The 23,362-nt window shown below is 45.9% G+C and overlaps 1 protein-coding gene across 2 annotated transcripts in view; it reads left to right on the plus strand.

Moving 5' to 3' along the window:
- The window catches only part of LOC130284247 (uncharacterized), a 121,005-nt gene that overhangs the window by 37,695 nt on the left and 59,948 nt on the right, over positions 1–23,362 (plus strand). The window lies entirely within an intron of this gene.

The following is a 23,362-nucleotide window of genomic DNA, read 5'->3' on the forward strand; positions in this document are numbered from 1 at the left end:
ACAAAATGCTAAAAAAAAATTATGAAATAAATAAAAATAAATATATTAAATAATAATTATTATTAATAATAATAAATAAAAAATAAAACTGTGTATTACAAGTCTTTATTTTTTCCGCAGTAGTGTGAACAAGGCCTCATAATCAATGTAAGCGCCGAGCGATAAAGCTTCACTAAAGAAGCTGCGTCTGGCTGATCCGGCGGCAGGTGTGCGGAGCAGCTGGGGCCCGGAGTCCCTCCATCCTTATATAAATTGGGGGCTATTAGTGAAATTGCTCCAGTGCTTATGAATATTCACAGCCGAGATGGGACGCCCAGGTTATAGATCTCTGCGACGGAGGAAATGAGCAATTACGGCGATTTATTGACGCGCCCTGAGAGATTACCGCCGTACGCAAACCGCTCGGTGATGAGGGATGTTCCTGTAAATGTCGTCCTGAAAGATGGCTGCGGTCTGTGGGAGACATCTCCTCGCACGTGACGGACGCCTATATATATATATATATATATATATATATATATATATATATATATACACACACATAGCGCGGCTCTCGGGGTTCGTTCACACCTCGCGGTTTACGTCCAGGCCCTATACGTTGCGGAAGCCTCTAATATGACTGCACGCACAGATCTCTTTCCTGGGTCTGTGGTATCATTATAAGGATCCACTGGTTGTAGTCTCCAATTTGTGGCTCTCCAGCTATTGCAAAACTACAACTCCCAGCATGCCCAGACAGACGTTGGCCATAGAGGACTTTTATAGGCAACCATAGGGTTGCTTATACCAGTGTTACCTAACTAGTACGTCTCCAGCTGTTGCAAAGCTACAACTCCCAGCATGCCCTGACAGCCGTTGGCCATAGAAGACTTTTATAAGCAACCATAGGGTTGCTTATACCAGTGTTACCTAACTAGTACACTTTCAGCTGTTGCAAAACTACAACAACCAGCATGCCCGGACAGCCATTGGATTTTTATTAGGAGAAGGGGCTTATTTCATATTTAAAGAAAAAAAAGTTTGGCGTTTTTTTTTTTTTTTTATCCTTTTGGCCTTTTTCACTCTTTTTTGGCGTTTTTCAGCTTCTTGGGGGTTTTTCAAAGTCGCAGCATGTTGAGCCTATGGCGTTTTTTTCCCGGAAAAGTTTATGGGAGTAAAAAAACGCCAAGAAAAACGACATGTGGGTTTTAACTTTGGTGTTTTTGCAGGCGGTTTTTATTCTGTTTTGGAGATACCTTTTTGGATAAAATTTCATAGGGTACCATTAAAAAAATAAAAGATACAGTAGTGATGGAAAAATTTGTATTTCACAACATAAATCTTTTTTATAACAACATTTTTATTAATGTTTAATCATGGATCAATTTATGTGGGCGGGTAAAGCACTAAAAATGTAGCCGACAATAATAAAAATGTAGTGTTTGTGTGTTTTTCACTTTTTTTTCCCTTATTTTTTTTACATTTTTTAGTTAGTATATACTACACCCAGCATGGAACACAGTGTTCCATGATGGGAATAGTAGTACCTGTACTAACTGGCAGATGGCCCTGGGTGTCACGCCTGACACCGGTTGCGATCCTCCTGTATAATGTATAATGTATGTATGCAGCCGCTCTTCTATGGTCCCCTGCACTGACATATATATACACATGTTCATATTTCCCGCAGAGCTGTGATTGGCCAGATGGTTCCAGCCAATCACAACTCTCTTTGGGAAATATAAGTGGGTGTATATATATACGTCAGTGCAGGGGACCAAAGAAGAGCGGCCGGCCGCATTTATACATTATACAGGATGATCGCATCAGGTGTCAGGAGTGACACCCACTGTGATCTGTACTCAACTGCAGGTACCTCTCCCAACATGGAGTACACTCTGCTCCATGCTGGGAGCTGTAGTACCTGCATTAATAGACAGATTGCAACAGGTGTCAGAAGTGACACTTGCTGCGATCTGTCTATTAATGCAGGTACTACAGCTCCCAGTATAGAGCAGAGTGTGCTCCATGTTGGGAGCAGTAGTACCTGCAGTTAAGGAGAGATCACAGCGGGTGTTACTCCTGAAACCTGATGCGATCATCCTTCATCTTTGAGATGTGGAGCGGATTTCTCCTGCGCTCGCATCTCTGCTCTGTACTGCGACCGGCCACTCACTCATTCATATTTCCCACTGAGAGCAGTGATTGGCTGCCACCATCCGGCCAATCACTACTCTGGACGGCAAATATGAATGATGTTCTATTCACATCACTGGCAGGAGTACAGAGCAGAGATGCCAGTGCTGTATAGAGCCGCTCCGCATCTCTGCTATATTATGGACGATCGCATCAGGTGTCAGGAGTGATACCCGGGGCAATCTGTCTATTAGTACAGGAACTACTACTCCCATCATGGAACAATGTGTTCCATGCTGGGAGTAGAAGTACTACCTAAAAAAATATAAAAAATAAAGGGAAAAAAAGTGTAAAACACGCACACTACATTTTTAGTGCCCTGCCTGCCCACATAAATTGATCCCTGTTTAAAAATTAATTACAATTTTGTCATAAAAAAATATAAATTTCGTTAAATAAATTCTTTCCATCACTACTGCATTTTTTATTTTATTTTTTATTTTTTTTTGGTACCCAAGAAATTTTTGTTAAAATGTCAAAGGGGCCAAAAATGCTATTTCAACTCAAAGGCAAAAACGCAAGAAAAAAACGCCAAACACAGGAAGATGCTGTGGTGTTTTTTCTGGTGTTTTTAATCTTGCATTTTTTGGGCCACAAATATCAAGTGGAAACTTAGCCTTATAGGTCAGGAGGGCTGTATAATCACTGACACACTGTAACAAACACTGATGTTCCACAAACCTCATTCTTATCATGGCTACAGATGGTGGAACCAGCGCCCGACATCATCCATTGTGTTTTGTGCGGATACCACCTGTCACATGACATCGCGCTATAATCTATAATCTCCTTCATATTTAATCCTTATGGAAAACAAAAGAAATTAGCAAGAGAGATAATCTTCTCTACTTTATGTGAGGATGAAATCATGTATTTTATGCTGATCACAATCATAGCACGTCCTATAGAGCAAAGCTCCCTCTTCTAATATTGATGGATTATCAGTGGCTATGAATTAGGAAAGGATTCTCTAATATTTATTCACTGTCTTACGGCACATGTCCATCTCTGAAGTCTTTTTAAAGGGGTTATCCATAGTTACTCTCTGATTGTCCCCAGGCTGCCTACAAAAATAACAAACACTTTAACTCACCTTATGGCGCTCCCTCGTAGCTCCGGGATCATGGCGCCCCTTACACCGGCCGGCTCTGCTGACTCTCTTTCACTGATTTAACAGATTTATTTAAAGGGGTACTCTGCCCCCAGACATCTTATCCCCTATCCAAAGGATAGGGAATAAGATGTTAGATCGCCGGGGTCCCGCTGCTGGGGACCCCGGGGATCGCCGCTGCAGCACCCCGCCATCATTACTGCGCAGAGCGAGATCGCTCTGCATGTAATGACGGGCAATACAGGGGCCGGAGCATCGTTACGTCACGGCTCCACCCCTCGTGACGTCAATGCCCGCCCCCATCAATACATGTCTATGGGAGGGGGCGTGGCATTCGTCACGCCCCCTGCCATAGACTTGCATTAAGGGGACGGGCCGTGATGTCATGAGGGGCGGAGCCATGACGTCACGCTGCTCCGACCCCTGTATCGCCTGTCATTACGCACAGAGCGAACTCGCTCTGTGCTGTAATGATAGCGGGGTGCCGCAGCGGCGATCCCCGGTCCCCAGCAGCGGGACCACGGCGATATGACATCTTATCCCCTATCCTTTGGATAGGGGATAAGATGCCAGGGGCGGAGTACCCCTTTAACCAATCACTGGTAGCAGGAGTCGTCCCGGAAGATTGGAAATTAGCAAATGGTGTGCCCATTCACAAGAAGGGTAGTAGGGAGCAATCAGGCAACTATAGGCCAGTAATTCTGACATCAATAGTGGGGAAATTAATGGAAACCCTACTAAAGGATAGGATTGTGGAACATCTAATATCCCATGGATTGCAAGAGGAAAAACAACATTGGTTTACTTCAGGGAGATCATGTGAAACAAATCTTATAGATTTTTTTGACTGGGTGACTAAAATAATAGATGGCGGATGGGCAGTGGACATCGCATATCTAGATTTTAGTAAGGCTTTTGACACTGTCCCACATAGAAGACTTATCAATAAACTACAGGTCGTTGAGCTTGGACTCCCATATTGTTAAGTGGATTAGGCAGTGGCTGAGTAACAGACAACAGAGGGTTGTAGTCAATGGAGAATATTCAGAGCAAGGTCTTGTTACCAGTGGGGACCTCAGGGATCTGTACTGGGACCAATATTGTTTAATATCTTCATTAGTGATATTACAGAAGGTCTCGATGGTTTTGGTCTTTTTGCTGATGACACAAAGATGTGTAACAGGGTTGATGTTGCTGGAGGGATCCACCAAATGGAAAAGAATTTAGGAAAACTAGAAGAATGGTCAGAACTCTGGGAACTGAAATTTAATGTGGATAAGTGCAAGATAATGGACCTGGGGCGTAAAAACCCTCAGGCAGAATATAGAATATGTGATACAGTCCTGACCTCAGTATCTGAGGAAAGGGATTTAGGAGAAATTATTTCAGAAGACTTAAAGGTAGGAAGACAATGTAATAGAGCAGCAGGAAGCACTAGCAGAATGCTTGGATGTATAGGGAGAGGTATAAGCAGTAGAGAGAAGTGATCATGGGTGTATAGGGAGAGGTATTAGCAGTAGAGAGAAGTGCTCATGGGTGTATAGGGAGAGGTGTTAGCAGTAGAGAGAAGTGCTCATGGGTGTATAGGGAAAGGTATTAGCAGTAGAGAGAAGTGCTCATGGGTGTATAGGGAGAGGTGTTAGCAGTAGAGAGAAGTGCTCATGGGTGTATAGGGAGAGGTATTAGCAGTAGAGAGAAGTGCTCATGGGTGTATAGGGAGAGGTATTAGCAGTAGAGAGAAGTGCTCATGGGTGTATAGGGAGAGGTGTTAGCAGTAGAGAGAAGTGCTCATGGGTGTATAGGGAGAGGTGTTAGCAGTAGAGAGAAGTGCTCATGGGTGTATAGGGAGAGGTGTTAGCAGTAGAGAGAAGTGCTCATGGGTGTATAGGGAGAGGTATTAGCAGTAGAGAGAAGTGCTCATGGGTGTATAGGGAGAGGTGTTAGCAGTAGAGGGAAGTGTTCATGGGTGTATAGGGAGAGGTATAAGCTGTAGAGAGAAGTGCTCATGGATGTATAGGGAGAGGTATAAGCAGTAGAGAGAAGTGCTCATGGATGTATAGGGAGAGGTGTTAGCAGTAGAGAGAAGTGCTCATGTCGCGGTACAGAACACTGATGAGACCTCACTTGGAGTATTGTGCGCAGTACTGGAGGCCGTATCTCCAGAAGGATATAGATAGTCTAGAGAGAGTTCAGAGAAGATACTAAACTAGTACATGGATTGCAGGATAAAACTTACCAGGAAAGGTTAAAGGACCTTAACATGTATAGAAGAAAGAAGAGACAGAGGGATATGATAGAGACTTTATATACATAAAGGGAATCAACACGGTAAAGGAGGAGAAGATATATAAGAGAAGGAAGATTACCACAAGAGGATATAGTTATAAATTAGAAGGGCAAAAGTTTTAAACATAATATCAGGAAGTATTACTTTACTGAGAGAGTAGTGGATGCATGGAATAGCCTTCCTGCAGAAGTGGTCACTGCAAATAAAGTGAAGGAGTTTAAGCATGTATGTGTGGTGGTCCAGAACGGGATGGTGTTTCCCCGTATCTTCCCTGTCCTGTCAGGCAGTGTCCCCCAGCAGTTGTTTCCCCATTTGTATATATGTTATGCCTTATGCTATGTGATATACCTTTAATAAATGTATCATGTGATTGATACCCAGGAGGTACCAGTGACCAGCTGACCCCATGGGCTCCCTGCTAGTCTCCCCCATATAAGCCCTGGGTGGAGCGAGCCCCACTTTCTTTGAGCTCTGCTCTTGCTTGGTGTTGAGGTCCAGTCAAGTTGTCTCAGTGTGTGTGTCCAGAGCATTGGAGGCCTCAAGTCAAGTGCAAGTAAGCTGAAGTCACCGTCCTGTCAGTCAAGTCTTCTGTCTACCCAGTATGGCCTGCATTAAATTCTCCCGTCCAACTACAAGTCCCAGCAAACTTGCAAGGTTTCTGCGTCACTGGTCACCTCCTTGGGCAGTGGCTGTACTGCATAGACTTTACCATTTGTCTACCCTCAGTAAAGCTACCGTTGTCCATAACTTGGCATCTGAGTCTTCATTGCCCCTGTGCCTAGCCCGGGATCTAGCGGTATACCTTCTGGTGGTTCAGGCTAAACCACACCCTGGAGTCACGAACACAAGGGGTTAATGCTATTTGCCCCACACACCCTCCTACGGCCTCCCCCACGTCTCCTGATGTACTGGCCTGTCTTCTGGTAGCGCCTCCATGCTCTGGACACTACGCTGACAGACACAGCAAACCTTCTTGCTACAGCTCGCATTGATGTGCCATCCTGGATGAGCTGCACTACCTGAGCCACTTGTGTGGGTTGTAGACGACGTCTCATGCTACCACTAGAGTGAAAGCACCGCCATCATTCAAAAGTGACCAAAAGTGATTGTCAATCAGTGTTCTTCCTGAGTGGACAGTGGGATTTCACACAAGTGTCATTGACTTGAGTTACATTGTGTTGTTTAAGTGTTCACTTTATTTTTTTGAGCAGTGTATAAGATAGGGCCATGGGTTATTGATAGGATTCAGATTATTGGGCTAAATGGTTCTTATCTGCCGACACATTCTATGTTTCTAATATAGAGCGCGGAAACACAGACATAATGATTTATCAGACATCCTGTATTATACCCCAGAGCTGTACTCACTATTCTGCTGGTGAGGTCACTGTGTACATCATTACTTATCCTGTACTGATCCCGAGTTATATTCTGTATTATACTCCAGAGCTGTACTCACTATTCTGCTGGTGGGGTCACTGTGTACATACATTACATTACTTATCCTGTACTGATCCTGAGTTATATCCTGTATTATACTCCAGAGCTGTACTCACTATTCTGCTGGTGAGGTCACTGTGTACATCATTACTTATCCTGTACTGATCCCGAGTTATATTCTGTATTATACTCCAGAGCTGTACTCACTATTCTGCTGGTGGGGTCACTGTGTACATACATTACATTACTTATCCTGTACTGATCCTGTGTTATATTCTGTAAATCTTTTATTAGAAAAATATAAATCATAACAAAACATAAACCAGCACAACTTTGCCATAACGGAAAACAACAACATGAAATAACATAAACCCAAACTTTACATTTAAATAAAAGAACAAAAATCCTGCCTAACCGGCCAGCCCAGCTTTCCTACTAGGACTAGAAATATTACAACTAAACCTTTCATAGCCAAACAACACACTCATAAGAAACATAAGAATAGCACTATTTCGCTTTAACTCAAAACACCCAAACTCGGGAAAAATCATACATAGAAAACACAACAAGCACTCACACTGCACACCATGTTTTTTTTAAATAATAATATTAATAATAATAATAATTATAACACTATACCACACTCACACATGCACACATTTATATCCATATATTAACTACATTTAACCAAGAAACCAAAAATAAATAAATAAATAAATTAAATTCAACTCAAAATACCCAAACTCGGGAAAATATCTCAGAAAACACAATACACACATGCTTACACACATCTTTACTACATACTACATATATAAACCAAAGAAAATAAATCCACAACGGGATACTAAAGAAACATTACCACAAAAACAAAACTGGTTCGACTGCCATGTCTATCTCTACTATAAATACTATATACTTTAAAAAAAAAAAAAAAAAAATTTAATAATAATATAACATACATTATACATACTATATACATAACTAACTATATACACTACTATGTACAATACTATACACAAACTATATACACCTATAAATAAACAGAAAACACACCTACAAAATATAAAAGAACATTCTACACTAAACTGACCCTTCACCCACACCACCCGCCCTCCTGTACATGGGTCAGAGTTTTCTCCATACAGTTCATAGTCCTCAATGTCCAGTCCACAACTGACCCATGCCAGGTCCACCAAAAGAAAAGACCACCACCACCCACAAATACACCCTCCCAACCTAGAACTCCTCCCAACCAACTTAACCATAACCAGCTTTAACATACATAAGAAAACAATACAACCCACTTTAGGCCCAAGTTCGGTGCCTGTAAGCCCTTCATAACCATAGCATCTGAAAACAAAACAAAAAGCTAGGGTGCACATGCATTAGCCCACCACCAGGAAGAAGGATGGCAATCCTGATACATACAAAATGTATATTCTTTCCCTAACTGCACCCTACCTCTCACCCTACCATTATCCCTAAAGATAAACTGACCCTACTATCACCCTAACCCTGTCCCTACATCACTGTCCCTAACCAAATCAAGGGTACTCTACCCAAAAGGTCTAGTACCTAGGGCACATCAAAAGAAAACCCTCTCCATAGGAGAGAAGCCCTACTGGTACCAAGACTGCCATACTCCAAAGACCTGATCTTCCCGAGGTCACCGGTGATGTTCCTACAGACCTCCACCTCGGAGAGGACTTTGCACTGATTAGACACTAAACACCGTGCATTCCACGTGTAGTACCTAACCACTAAGCTGACTAAAAACAAAGTGCCCCGATCTCGGCCACCCAGGTTCCTGAATGCCCCATAAGCCCACTCTGGATAGGTAAGGCCGGCAAGTTGACTCCAGCTGATGGAAGCGCCCACCCGGTTGTAGACCCTTATATTAAAGGGACAATGAAGCAGGAAATGGTCCATGCTTTCCAGCATGTCCCCGCACTCTTCTCGGGGACACCCCCGGTCATCAGATCTCCTGCACTTCAAATTGTCCCTCACATATAGCTTCTCCTGAAAGCAGCGCCAGGCCAAGTCCCAAAACTTCTGGGGGATCCTTTTCATATTTAAGAGATACAACCCCACCCTCAGATCCCGACCTGGGCAGTCCCTGAGCGCCAGAGGCTTCTGGAAGTGGGTCAACAGAACCCGTTTGTCAAGGAACTGCCTTGACTGGGTCCTGATCTCCCACACTCCCAGACCCCACCGACGTATCGCCTTCAGAGTCGGGGTAGCGTAAGCCGGAAGATATCCATGGGGCGTACGGAGGTCCTTCACTTGCCCTCCTGTCTCCCATTCCTGGAAGAAAGGCCGAAACCATTCCCTGCAGGAGAATACCCACGGAGGAGCCCTCTCTGACCAGAGTTTTGCGATGTTGGCTTTCAAGAAGGTGTTTGTTAAGAACACCACAGGGTTTACCATAGATAAACCCCCTAGTCTCCTTGTGCGGTACGTAACCTCTCTCTTGACTAGGTTCATCCTGTTCCCCCATAACAGTTGGAAAAACAGGCTGTAGATCCTAGTATAGTAAGCCTCTGGCAAGATACATACACTGCCCAGATAGATAAACAAGGGGAGCAGGTACGATTTGATCAGGTGTACCCTTTCCCTGTGGGTCATAGACCAACCCTTCCACTGATCCACCCTATGAGTGGCATCCTGTAGCTTACCGTCCCAGTTTTTGGTGGGATAATCATCCTGGCCGAATGTGATGCCCAGAATTTTTGCTGAGTCTTGGGGCCCCGGAAGGGTGTCCGGGAGATCAAAAGTGGGATCTCCCCCTCCCAGCCAGAGACTTTCACACTTATCCTGGTTGATCTTAGACCCGGATGCCTCCGAGTAGCGGTCCACTTCCGACATCACCACATCGACCTCCTCTCTCGAGGACACGAAAATGGTGACATCATCAGCGTACGCCACCACTCTCTGGGCGACATCCAGCTCCGCCAGACTCATCCCGACTCCCGCCAACGGCCCACAATCTACCCTCCGGACGAAGGGATCGATTGCGAACACGTATAAAAGCGGGCTCAAAGGACAACCCTGACGGACTCCGGACCCCACCTCAAAAGAGCGGCCAGACCAACCGTTCACCAGCGGGAAACTCTCTGCCCCTGTATACAAGATCTTAAGCCAATTAATAAAAGCACACGGTAAGCCATATCTCAGGAGGACGGACCAGAGGTACTCGTGGTTCACCCGATCAAATGCTTTGGCCTGATCCAGGGACAGCAAGTACCCCTTCCAGAGACCCGCACTACTCCGCTCCACTGCCTCCCGGACACCGAGAACAGCACTTAAGGTGCTTCGGCCTGGAACAGAGCAGTGCTGGGCCCCCGAAAGGAGCCGGGGCGCAAACTTCACCAGCCGATTAAACAGTATCTTGGCCAGAAGCTTCCTGTCCGTATTGAGAAGAGCTATGGGCCTCCAATTCTCAATACGGCTAGGATCTTTACCCTTTGAGAGAAGAATCAGGGCTGACCTCCTCATTGACTTCGGCAGAGTGCCCGAGGAGAGACACTCATTGAATACCTCAGTCAAGAGGGGAGCTAAAGACTCCTTAAAGGTCTTGTACCACTCGGATGTTAAGCCATCCGGACCTGGTGACTTCTTGGGGGCAAGCCCCTCAATCGCCAGTCTCACTTCCTCTTCCCTGATTTTTTCTGCCAAAACATCAAGAAAGGGGTCTATCCCTAGCTCAGGAATGGTTTCAGCCAGGAAAGCCGATATCCCGTCTCGATCTAGATCCTTCCTTCCCAAGAAGTGCGAGTAGAAGGATCTGACGACCTCCAAGATCCCTGATCTGGACCGATTCAGAGATCCCGTACCATCAATCAGTCCTGAAATGACTTTACTACTCACTGACATCTTACAGTTTCTGTAAGGGTCGGGCGAGCGGTACTTCCCGAAATCCCTCTCAAAAACCAAAGATGCGTGCCTATCGTACTGACACCTCATCAGCAAGGACTTCACTCTGGAGATATCCTCACGACTACCTCCAGTCGAGACGAGAAGCTCGAGTTTCCTCCTCAGTCCCTGATACAGGCGATACCTATTCAGGGACCTGAGGCTCGAGAGCTGGCGGAAGAACCCCGCAACCCGCTTCTTGAACATCTCCCACCACTCTGACTTACTACTACATAGGCCCAGTAAAGGTACCTGACTCTGAAGAAAATCCTCAAAGGACTGTCTTATCTCCGCTTCCTCCAGGAGGGACGAATTCAGCTTCCAATAACCTTTACCCATCCGAGGGGTCTCTGAAACATTCAGGGAAAACAAAATCATACAGTGATCGGAGAACTCCACCTCAACCACGGACACTGAGGAAGAGACAGCTTCCTCCTTCAAATAAAACCTGTCTATTCTAGACCTGCAGCTACCTCGATGATAGGTGAAACCCGCGTGGCCTGAGGGGCTCCGGATGTGGGCGTCCTCTAGGCGAGCTTCCCTAACTATACTATTGAGAGCTATGCTATCATAAGCCAACCGATCATTTGAGCCTCTTCTATCTTGGGATCTCGTGACAGTATTGAAATCCCCTCCAAAGATCACCTGTCGGCTTGTAAAAAGGAAGGGCTTGATCCTCATAAAGAGATCTTTTCGTCCCCACTTGGTTTGTGGGGCGTAGATGTTAATAAGCCGGAGCTCTTGCCCCTTCATGAGGACATCTAAGATCAGGCACCTCCCCATTTCTAACTCAATAACCCGTCTGCATTCAACAGGAGCGGTAAAAAGGACCGCCACCCCACTATACGGCTCAGCCGCAAGAGACCAGTGGGAGGGGCCGCGCCTCCACTCTCTCCTGGCTTTTACCAGGGAGGCTAGATCTGACAACCTGGTCTCTTGCAGATACAAAATATCGGCTTCAACACGGCCGAGAAAATCAAAGGCTGCGAATCTAGCCGTATCAGACTTTATGCTGGCACAGTTAATAGATGCCAGCGTCAATGGGGTGAGTGCCGCCATCATGGGTGATTGAGTTAGATAGCCCTAACCCCCTCATTTCTGTTTTTTCTTTACCCCCTCATCCCCGGAAGAGGAGGCTTCTTTCTCTTTAAACCTTTTTTTGGACTCAGACTGGTCCATTTTTAAATCGCCATCTCCGCCTGGCTCTGGTCTGGCCCCATCCCCTGAGGAAATTGCCCCATGTGGACAGGGCCCAGTTCCCCCTGGAGGCTCCCCCACTTCAGGCACCCCATCCTTGACCCCCCCCCCTCCATGGAGGGGGAGGAGATGTCTTCAAGGACAGAGTACCGGTTAGACAGATCAATCAGAGGGGGGGCAGGTAAGCTTCCGCTTGGGACCTGGTCCGTAGCACGGGGACTAGAGGGCTCTGACCTCTTCTTTCTCCCTTTACTGCCCTTCTTTTTTGGCCTCTCTTCACCCTCCTCATCCACACTTTCACAGTGGGAGGAATCGGAAAGATCGGCCTTGCTGCCCTCTTCTTTACAGATTCTCCCCATTTCCTCATCCAGCACATTCTCCTCCAGGGCCTCAGCAGTTTCAGGACTAACCTCTGGAGCAGGGCCAGAAGCTACCCCTGCCACATGGGAACTCTCCAGTTCCCTGCTCCTTCTGCGATTAGCCTCCCGCCTCAGCTTGGCGGGACTTTTCCTCTTCACTGACCCTGTTGCACCTTCACCCGCACTCGTGCCCGCCCAAGCTGAAGCAACATTACTGCTGTCTCCAGCCAAGGTGACCGTCGCACGGGCAAAGGCGCTAGGACAACGGCTGAAAGGGTGTCCTAAGACACCACACAGATGACACCTGATCTGCCTACAGGATGCGGCAAGATGACCTACCCCACCACACAGAGCACAGACCTGCACGGTACAGGCTGCGCTAAAGTGAGTGGGGCTGCCGCACCTGTGACAGACCTTGGGCTGCCCCTGGTAGAAAATTTGGATTCTGTCTCTCCCAAGAAAAGCAGCTGATGGGATGTGGACAACAGTGCTCCCCGAACGCTTCAGTTTGACGGAAAACGTCCAGGCCCCAGACCAGATCCCATGTTCGTCATAGTTCTTTTTTGGCATGTCCGTCACATCCCCATATCGGCTGAGCCAGGTCATGATGTCATAGCAAGATAGTGACTCGTTACGTGTCAAAACGGTCACTTTCTTGGTCAAATTCTGACGGGATATCGCCTTTACGGCAAAATCCCGCCAGCCGGGCTCGTTTTTCACCACCTCATAGTTCGACCAGAAGAGTTCAAGACCCTCCGGCCGAACAAAGCTGATGTCAAACTCAGAAGTAGCGTAGGGGTGGATCAGGGCAAAGATGTCACTTGCCCTGAATTCCATTTGGAGGAGGAGCTCAACCACCTTACCCCGTGGCGGACACGCATCTTCGCCCCTCCACACTAAACGGACCACATTCCTACGGCCACTTTCCTGCCCGGATGTCGGGAGGGACCAGACCACCTCCCCATTATGTTCTCGGAATGCGCCTAAGCCATGTCTTTCTATCCAAAAAGACAGGTCAACCTCACCCCTCCCCTCTACATGGATTGACCTGTCTCCCCTACGTAGAGCCTCCAGTAGGCTCTGTTGCAAGTGACCACCAGAGCCAGACGGAGATAGGGATCCCCCTGATCCCCCGGCAGTGACGCTGGCATAGCTTCTGGGAGAAGCAGCCACTACCGGGGGGGCAGTCGAACCAGAACCTGATCCAGACCCCAAACCAGCACCCTTATTCTTAACAGAGGTGTCTGCCACCAATCCTCTCTCTGGCATCCCACTACCACCCCTCTCTTGCGCTCCACTACCACCCCTTTCTTGCGCTCCACTACCACCCCTTTCTTGCGCTCCACTACCACCCCTTTCTTGCGCTCCACTTGCATCCCTCTCTTGCACTCCACTTGCACCCCTCTCTTGCACTCCACTTGCACCCCTCTCTTGCACCCCACTTGCACCCCTCTCTTGCACCCCACAAGTTCCCCCCTCATCCACACTGCTACCACAACTCCTCCCATGCACACTATAACTCACATTCTGCACATTACCATTTTTAGTCACATTTTTTCCCTCACTTTCACTCTTGCCTACACTGTCCCTTGATGTATTAGAGGCCGGGCTGGCTTGGTCTATAGCTCCGTGTACAAGGGTTGCTGGCTTAAGGATCAGCGCTGCACAGCTCCTCCGTTCAGTCTTCTGGGGCACGGACACAGGCTCCGCCCCCTCGCACAGCGCCATAGATTTTGGCGGGAGCTGTCCCACCGGATGCACTCCCGCCCCGCTTACTGCAGCTGACGGGCGCAGAACCTCCCCCTTCACAGGGGAGAGTCCCGACGCGCCAGAACTGGTACCAACTGTGTAACCTAGGGGACCGCCCCCTGAACCAACAAGGTCCGGCACCCGGACACTCCCCCCCCTCACAGGGGAGTGCCCCGCAGTGCCAGGACCTATACTGCCAGCTTCAATCGGGGGACCGCCCCCCAAATTGGTAAATCTGCCGCTATTTTCTGGTGCCTGGACACCCTCCCCCCTCACAGGAGGGTGCCCTTTTTTTTCTATAGCACCCGCGGCCATTTTGGGTGCACTACTGTATCCCCCATGCTGGCCCCGCTCCACTACAGAAACGGGGTCTGGCAGATTGGGGGACCCAGCACGCTGAACCGACTTTTCAGCCGACCCAGGCTGCTGGAAGGGAGCAAAGACAAACTTCACTGCCTGTGTCTTCTTCCTCTTCTTGCCCTTCGCTTTTTTCTTCTCCTCTGGGCCCAAATCATCCCCGAAAGAAAAATTTTCTAGACGAGTGGGGGGACTCCTGCATAACAATTGCCCGCAGGAGACCCCCATCTGCCAAGCCGCTGCAATCACTACAGTCACTGCCATCCTCATCGTCCTCACTGGAGGGAGGTAAGGCCACCTGAGCCGGGTTTATATAGTCCTCACTGAGGGTAAGTGGGGGGTCTGGGGTAACAGTGGTGGTGGTACAAACAGAACCCGTGTCCATATCCCCCTCACTCACATCCCCCTCCTCACCTTCCTCCATCTCCTCCTCCTCCTCACTCTCATCTTGGTGACTTTCTTTTTCTGCACCTCTGGAGACCCCCTTTTTGGGGAACCTCTCCTCATTAAGAATCTTCTCACTGAAGAAGCCGGCTCCAGCCACAATGTCCGCTCTCAGCTGAACAATCTCCTCCACCTCTTTCTTTAGTGCTCTCACCTTTGCAGTGAACGCTGCTCTCTTGCCCTTGGCTGCTGTATCCGCCTGGTAAGTTGAAAACTTTATATCTTCTCTTAGACCTCGTAGCTGTTTCCCAAGCTGCTCATATTGGGCCATCTTTGCCTGGATTCTTGAACCAAAAGTCTCCAGGGATTCCCTTGGCCCCTTGACCCCCCATTGCTGGGGTTCTGAGGAGCCTGAGGTAGAAGCCTTCACTCCACTCCTCTGCCTGGATGAGCTTCTTTTCCTTGAGGAGCTTTTGCTGGAAGCCTTGCAGCTCCCAGCTGGGGATGGGGGAGGGGGCCCCACATGGCGATGGGCCCTGGTGGATCGTCTCACCCCATCCTGGCTGCTGGCCGTCGCATTTTCCTTTGCACCCCCCGCCGGCCGGGTACGGGGAGTGCAAGATGAAGCCTCCTGGGGCTCCATAGCAGGAAAACCCTCTACCCAGGTATCTGCCACACACCTGGGGAGGGGCGGATGGAAATCACTGCTTCACTGGAAGAGTCTGGAAGTAACAGGAGCTCAGACACACCCAACCTCTCTCCAGAGCTGTACTCACTATTCTGCTGGTGAGGTCACTGTGTACATACATTACATTACTTATCCTGTACTGATCCTGAGTTATATCCTGTATTATACTCCAGAGCTGTACTCACTATTCTGCTGGTGAGGTCACTGTGTACATACATTACTTATCCTGTACTGATCCTGAGTTATATCTTGTATTATACCCCAGAGCTGTACTCACTATTCTGCTGGTGAGGTCACTGTGTACATACATTACATTACTTATCCTGTACTGATCCTGCGTTATATCCTGTATTATACTCCAGAGCTGTACTCACTATTCTGCTGGTGAGGTCACTGTGTACATACATTACATTACTTATCCTGTACTGATCCTGAGTTATATCCTGTATTATACTCCAGAGCTGTACTCACTATTCTGCTGGTGAGGTCACTGTGTACATACATTACATTACTTATCCTGTACTGATCCTGAGTTATATCCTGTATTATACTCCAGAGCTGCACTCACTATTCTGCTGGTGAGGTCACTGTGTACATACATTACATTACTTATCCTGTACTGATCCTGAGTTATATTCTGTATTATACTCCAGAGCTGTACTCACTATTCTGCTGGTGAGGTCACTGTGTACATACATTACATTACTTATCCTGTACTGATCCTGAGTTATATCCTGTATTATAATCCAGAGCTGTACTCACTATTCTGCTGGTGAGGTCACTGTGTACATACATTACATTACTTATCCTGTACTGATCCTAATTTATATCCTGTATTATACTCCAGAGCTGTACTCACTATTCTGCTGGTGAGGTCACTGTGTACATACATTACATTACTTATCCTGTACTGATCCTGAGTTATATCCTGTATTATACTCCAGAGCTGCACTCACTATTCTGCTGGTGACTTGTATTCTGCTCTGTACAGTAATGTCATCTTGTATTATGGTATCTGATCTAAGCAGTTGGTGTATTGCTGTTTCCAGCCTCTGCACTTTATTTTCAAAGTAATTTTTGATTTAATTTATCCAGATTTTAATTTGTTGGCCATGGGCTGGGTGATGGGTATCTGGCAGCTGGGGGGGGGGGGGGGGGTGATGGGTATCTGGCAGCTGGGGGGTGATGGGTATCTGGCAGCTAGGGGGGTGATGGGTATCTGGCAGCTGGGGGGGATCTTCTTCTAGTTTGTCTCATACATAGTTAAGTGGATTGATCTGGATCTCGAGGACTTCATACAGAACACTTCATTTCTCTTCTATATGACGACCTCATTATTTTACTGAGATAAGCGGCTGGATAATTACATTTTAGGGCCCCGCGCTGCCGAGCAAATGGATAAATTTACCGCTGAACGTGCAGGATTAGCAGTTTCGTTTTTTGGGGTTTTTTTGCACCAAGAGTCTCTAGATATAGCGTGTGCTGGACCACATGACACGGACAGTATCTCCCATAAGTGTGTCCACCCCTCCCGTTATTGTAAGTATTTTATTCTATCTATTCATACGGCTATTTCCCAAAGACAAGCTTTGAATATGACGCTGAGCACGTGCACTCAACTTCGACCATGGCGAGGCCTGTTCTGAGTGGAACCTTTCCTGTAAAACTGCTGTATGCTCTTGTCCACTTGCTGCAGCTCAGTTTCAGGGTCTTGGCAATCCTTTATTGCCCCCAGTCCTTTCCTATGAGGTGCCATGTTAAACTTTCAGTGACCAGTATTAGAGAGTGTGAGAGCGATAACACCAAATTTAAAACACCTGTTCTCCATTCACACCTGAGGGTAATTTCTTTAGTGTTTATTATACTGATACCGTATCTCGCCGCGGTTCTGCTTCTTACATTAACGTTTCGCTCTTCTATTATTTATGGAGATCGTTTCGCCGCGTCCACCCGAAAACTAAACAAACGCTAAATCTTCACATTCAGAAATGAAGTTCACCTGATATATTATTTACGACATCCTATCGAAATGTATTGTCCACCACATCCTAGAGCGCAGCTCGCAAAGCGCGCCATTTATTATTTATTAGAGCCGTGACAAATCTCAATGTACGTGAATAACGGATTCTCGCTGCCAGAGGCATAATGTGGCTCTATGGCAGTGTTTCCCAACCAGTGTGCCTCCAGCTGTTGCAAAACTACAACTTGTAGTTTTGCAACAGCTGCAGGCACACTGATTGGGAAACACTGCTTTATGGGGCTCAAGTCAGGGGCCACATACAGTATATGTGTTTATGGACTGCAAGGAAGATAGCAATTCTATTCATTTAACCCTTTTGCTGACTTGATGAATCTCCTCGTATTCGGCCCCTGAGATCTTCTCTTGGGGGCGACATTGAATCACACGTCATATCAGGGCTTCACCCCAGTCCAGTTTAATGTACAGAATCCTCAATCATTGCACAACAGAGAGTCCTGTAACTTTCTGACTTTTTTTTGTGTTTCAGGTTGTGGCTATTTTCAAGAGCTTCGCTTGTTGTCAGTGAACGGGAACATTCCTTGCTTACATCCAGAAGCATCAAAGCTGGTCTGGACCTCAGGGTTCTCATTACTGACAGATGTTATAGTCATATCACATCCAAAGTGATACATTGTAACATCAACAGCCAGACTGATACATTGTAACAACAACAACAACAGCCAGACTGATACATTGCACCAACACCCAGACTGATACATTGTAACAACAGCCAGACTGATACATTGTACCAACAGCCAGACTGATATGTTATAACAACAGCCAGACTGATACATTGTAACAACAAAAACAACAGCAGCCAGACTGATACATTATAACAACAGCCAGACTGATACATTGTAGCAACAACAACAACAACAACAACAGCCAGACTGATACATTGTACCAACAGCCAGACTGATACATTGTAACAACAACAACAACAACAACCAGACTGATACATTGTAGCAACAACAACAACAGCCAGACTGATATGTTATAACAACAGCCAGACTGATACATTGTAACAACAAAAACAACAGCAGCCAGACTGATACATTGTAGCAACAACAACAACAACAACAACAACAACAACAACAACAGCCAGACTGATACATTGTACCAACAGCCAGACTGATACATTGTAACAACAAAAACAACAGCAGCCAGACTGATACATTGTAACAACAACAACAACAACAACCAGACTGATACATTGTACCAACAACAACAACAGCCAGTCTGATACCTTATAACAACAGCCAGACTGATACATTGTAACAACAACAACAACAACAACAACAGCCAGACTGATACATTGTACACACAGCCAGACTGATACATTGTAACAACAACAACAACAACAGCCAGACTGATACATTGTAATAACAACAGCCAGACTGATACATTGTAATAACAACAGCCAGACTGATACATTGTAACTACAGCCAGACTGATACATTACAGCAACAACAACAACAAAAGCCAGACTGATACATTGTAACAACAGCCAGACTGATACATTGTAACAACAGCAACAACAACAGCCAGACTGATACATTACAACAACAACAACAACAACAACAACAGCCAGACTGATACATTGTACCAACAGCCAGACTGATACATTGTAACAACAGCCAGACTGATACATTGTAACAACAACTACAACAGTCAGACTGATACATTGTACCAACAGCCAGACTGATACATTGTAACAACAGCCAGACTGATACATTGTAACAACAACAACAACAACAGCAGCCAGGCTGATACATTGTACCAACAGCCAGACTGATACATTGTAACAACAGCCAGACTGATACATTGTAACAACAGCCAGACTGATACATTGTAACAACAGCAACAACAACAGCCAGACTGATAGATTACAACAACAACAACAACAGCGAGACTGATACATTGTAACAACAGCCAGACTGATACATTGTAACAACAGCCAGACTGATACATTGTAACAACAACAGCAGCCAGACTGATACATTGTACCAACAGCCAGACTGATACATTGTAACAACAACAACAACAACAGCCAGACTGATACATTGTAACAACAAAAACAGTAGCCAGACTGATACATTGTAACAACAAAAACAACAACAACAACAGCCAGACTGGTACATTGTAACAAAAACAGCAACAGTCAGACTGATACATTGTAACAACAACCAGACTGATACACTGTAACAACAGCCAGACTGATACATTGTAACAACAACCAGACTGATACACTGTAACAACAGCCAGACTGATACATTGTAACAACAACTATGACATCCAGACTGATACATTGTAACAACAGCCATACTGATAAATTGTAACAACAGCCAGACTGATACATTGTAACAACAACTACAACAGCCAGACTGATACATTGTACCAACAGCCAGACTGATACATTGTAACAACAGTCAGACTGATACATTGTAACAACAACAACAACAACAACAGCCAGACTGATACATTGTACCAACAGCCAGACTGATACATTGTAACAACAGTCAGACTGATACATTGTAACAACAACAACAACAACAACAACAACAGCCAGACTGATACATTGTAACAACAGTCAGACTGATACATTGTAACAACAACAACAACAACAACAGCCAGACTGATACATTGTAACAAACCATCAGGCCGAGAGAGAGAGAAAGATTTGCACTGATATGTTAAGCTCAGAGAAGGGACTGAACAGGTCGGAGCCCTCTTTCTCAAACAATCTGTTTATTAAAGGGGTACTCCACCGGAAAACATCTTATCCTTTGTATAGGGGATAAGATATCTTATTACGGGGTTCTGCCGCTGAGGACCCCTGTGATCTCCAGGCGGGCAGCAGTGGCGGCATCTGGAACATGGAAGCTTGGAACTTTTTTTTAAATACTTTTTATTTTATTCCCCATAGAGGACTTTTAGAAGCAACCCCAAGATTGCTTCTAAAAGTCCTCTATGGGGAATAAAATAAAAAGTATTTAAAAAAAATAAGAAACATAAACAAAACAACAACAAAAAACGAATCGGTATCACCTTATGCAGAATCATCAGAACTATTAAAATACAAGGTTTATATTCCCGCAGAGTGAACGTATGTACGAGAAACAATACCAAACATCAGAACTGCTTATTCTTGGTCACTTCATATATCAGAAATAACATTTATAAAAAGTGAACAAAAAGTCCCACGAAAAAGTCCCAGTAAGAGCTACAGATCACATCATGAAATAAAATTAACCCCTCATACAGCCCGGTCTACGGAAAAATAAAAAAAGTTTTTATTCTCTTTTAAAAAGTAGGAAGAAAAAAACCTAAAAAAATATAGTTCTTATGATAAGGACCGACAGAATAAAAATGACTTGACAGTTCACCTGTAAAGTGCATTGCGTGAAAACAACCCCACAAAAATATATATATGATCTTTTTTATTTTAAGTTTCACCATAGAATTTATGGTTAAATTAAAAGTGGCATTACAAAGAACAATTAGTCCTGCAAAAAACAAGCCTCATATGTAGATGGAAAGTTGGACACATGGTGGAATTTCCGAGCGGAATCTGGCAAAAAAAATTCTTGGAAATTCTGTTGCAGCAGATTCCCATTGTTTTCAATGAGTTTCTGCTGCACCGTGTACACGGCAGAATTTCTGCGGAGGAAACATCTGCCGTGTAAGTTCAGATTGCGGCCTCTGCACAAGGAAATGACATGTCTGCGAAACCTGCTCGGAAATGCATTGCTGTCTATGGAGACGGAGCATTCGGGATCGGTCCTAGCGCCGGAATGTTCTGCCAGCGTCCGCTGTTTACAGAATGTCCACCGCAAAAATTCCACCGTGTGAACGTGGCCTTAGGGCTTTTAAGAAGTGAAGAGGAAAGGGTTAATTAGACTTGCTGTCTGTGATCATGTGATTGAATAAGTCGGGACCCAGGAGCTGACAATCACTGCTCTAAGCACTAATGGGTTAACATAGCTCATTTCTATAATTAAAAACTTTAATTAATTTTTCGTGTATCATTTTGTGAATCTGTAATTATAGATCTGGATGGTTCGGCCGCCGTCGCCGTCTTTGAAGATGCAGACGACGCAGTTTGGCCCTGCGGACAGATGGGGGAGATAAGAGTCGCCAGTGATTTTTTTCCGCTTCTCTCTGTATTTGCGGAGTGTCGGGCTCCTGCGCCGCGGCGGTCAGGGCGCACATGTGGCTCACCGGCGGCCGATTCTCTAACCACATTATTCCATATTTCTCAGATTACAGTAACATGGCTCCCGGGGGGGCGGTTAGCTCCAGGAGACGATTGAGGGTTTATAGATCGTCCCATTAATCTGTAATGCGTCTCTTTAATTCTCCTCGCGATATGGTTAACTCCATCACTGCCAGGAAGAAATACATCATCGGATAAAAGTTTACAGTAAACTGCTGATAATTCTGTTTTTAATCTGGTTTTATTTTCTGATTGTAGATTTTTTTAATTCTATTTTCTGTTCTTGATAACCGAGGCGGCCATATTGGCCGAGCCACATGGACCATAGGAACCTGTAGGCGGGAGATGAGTCATGTTGTGGGCATGCTCTGTGACCTGTAGAGATATCAGTGCAGGGAGGGGGAGGAGGTGAGCTGTGACAATCACCTAGTAACTTCTATAGGAGTATAGTGGGCATGCTCTGTGACCTGTAGAGATATCAGTACAGGGAGGGGGAGGAGGTGAGCTGTGACAATCACCTAGTAACTTCTATAGGAGTATAGTGGGCATGCTCTGTGACCTGTAGAGATATCAGTACAGGGAGGGGGAGGAGGTGAGCTGTGACAATCACCTAGTAACTTCTATAGGAGTATAGTGGGCATGCTCTGTGACCTGTAGAGATATCAGTGCAGGGAGGAGGTAAGCTGTGACAATCACCTGTTGACGTCTATAGGAGTGTTGTGGGCATGCTCTGTGACCTGTAGAGATATCAGTGCAGGGAAGGGGAGGGGGTGAGCTGTGACAATCACCTATTGACTTCTATAGGAGTGTAGTGGGAATGCTCTGTGACCTGTAGAAATGTCAGTGCAGGGAGGGGGAGAAGGTGAGCTGTGACAATCACCTATTGACTTCTGTAGGAGTGTTGTGGGCATGTTTTGTGACCGGTAGAGATATCAGTGTGGGGAAGGGGAGGATGGGAACTGTAACCATAACCCATTGTTTCTCGACCAGTGTGCCTCAAGCTATTGGAAAACTACAACTCCCAGCATGCCTGGACAGCCAAAGGCTGTCCGGGCATCCTGGGAGTTGTAGTTTTGCAACAGCTGGAGGCCCACTAGATGGGAAACATTTCAATAACCTGTTGACATCTATAGGAGAATGCAGTGGGCATACTCTGTGAACTGTGGAGTGGTCATTGTGCAGGAAGGGGGAGGAAGGGAGCTCTGATAATATACTATTGACATCTATAGTAGAGTGTTGTGGGCATGCTCTGTGACCTACGAACAAGTCACTGAGCGGCGAGAGATAGAATGTATAGATTACTATAGATTTATGGATTACTATGGGAGATTGTTTTGAGCATGCTCTGTGACCTGTGTAGAGATCAGTATGAAAGGAAGAAGGAGAAGGGGAGCTGTGACCATCATCTACTGACTTATGTAAGAGAATGGGCATGCTCTTTAAACCTGTAAAAGAAAGTCCCTATGC

Source organism: Hyla sarda, chromosome 8, assembly GCF_029499605.1.
Source record: "Hyla sarda isolate aHylSar1 chromosome 8, aHylSar1.hap1, whole genome shotgun sequence".
NCBI classification, from domain to species: domain Eukaryota; kingdom Metazoa; phylum Chordata; class Amphibia; order Anura; family Hylidae; genus Hyla; species Hyla sarda.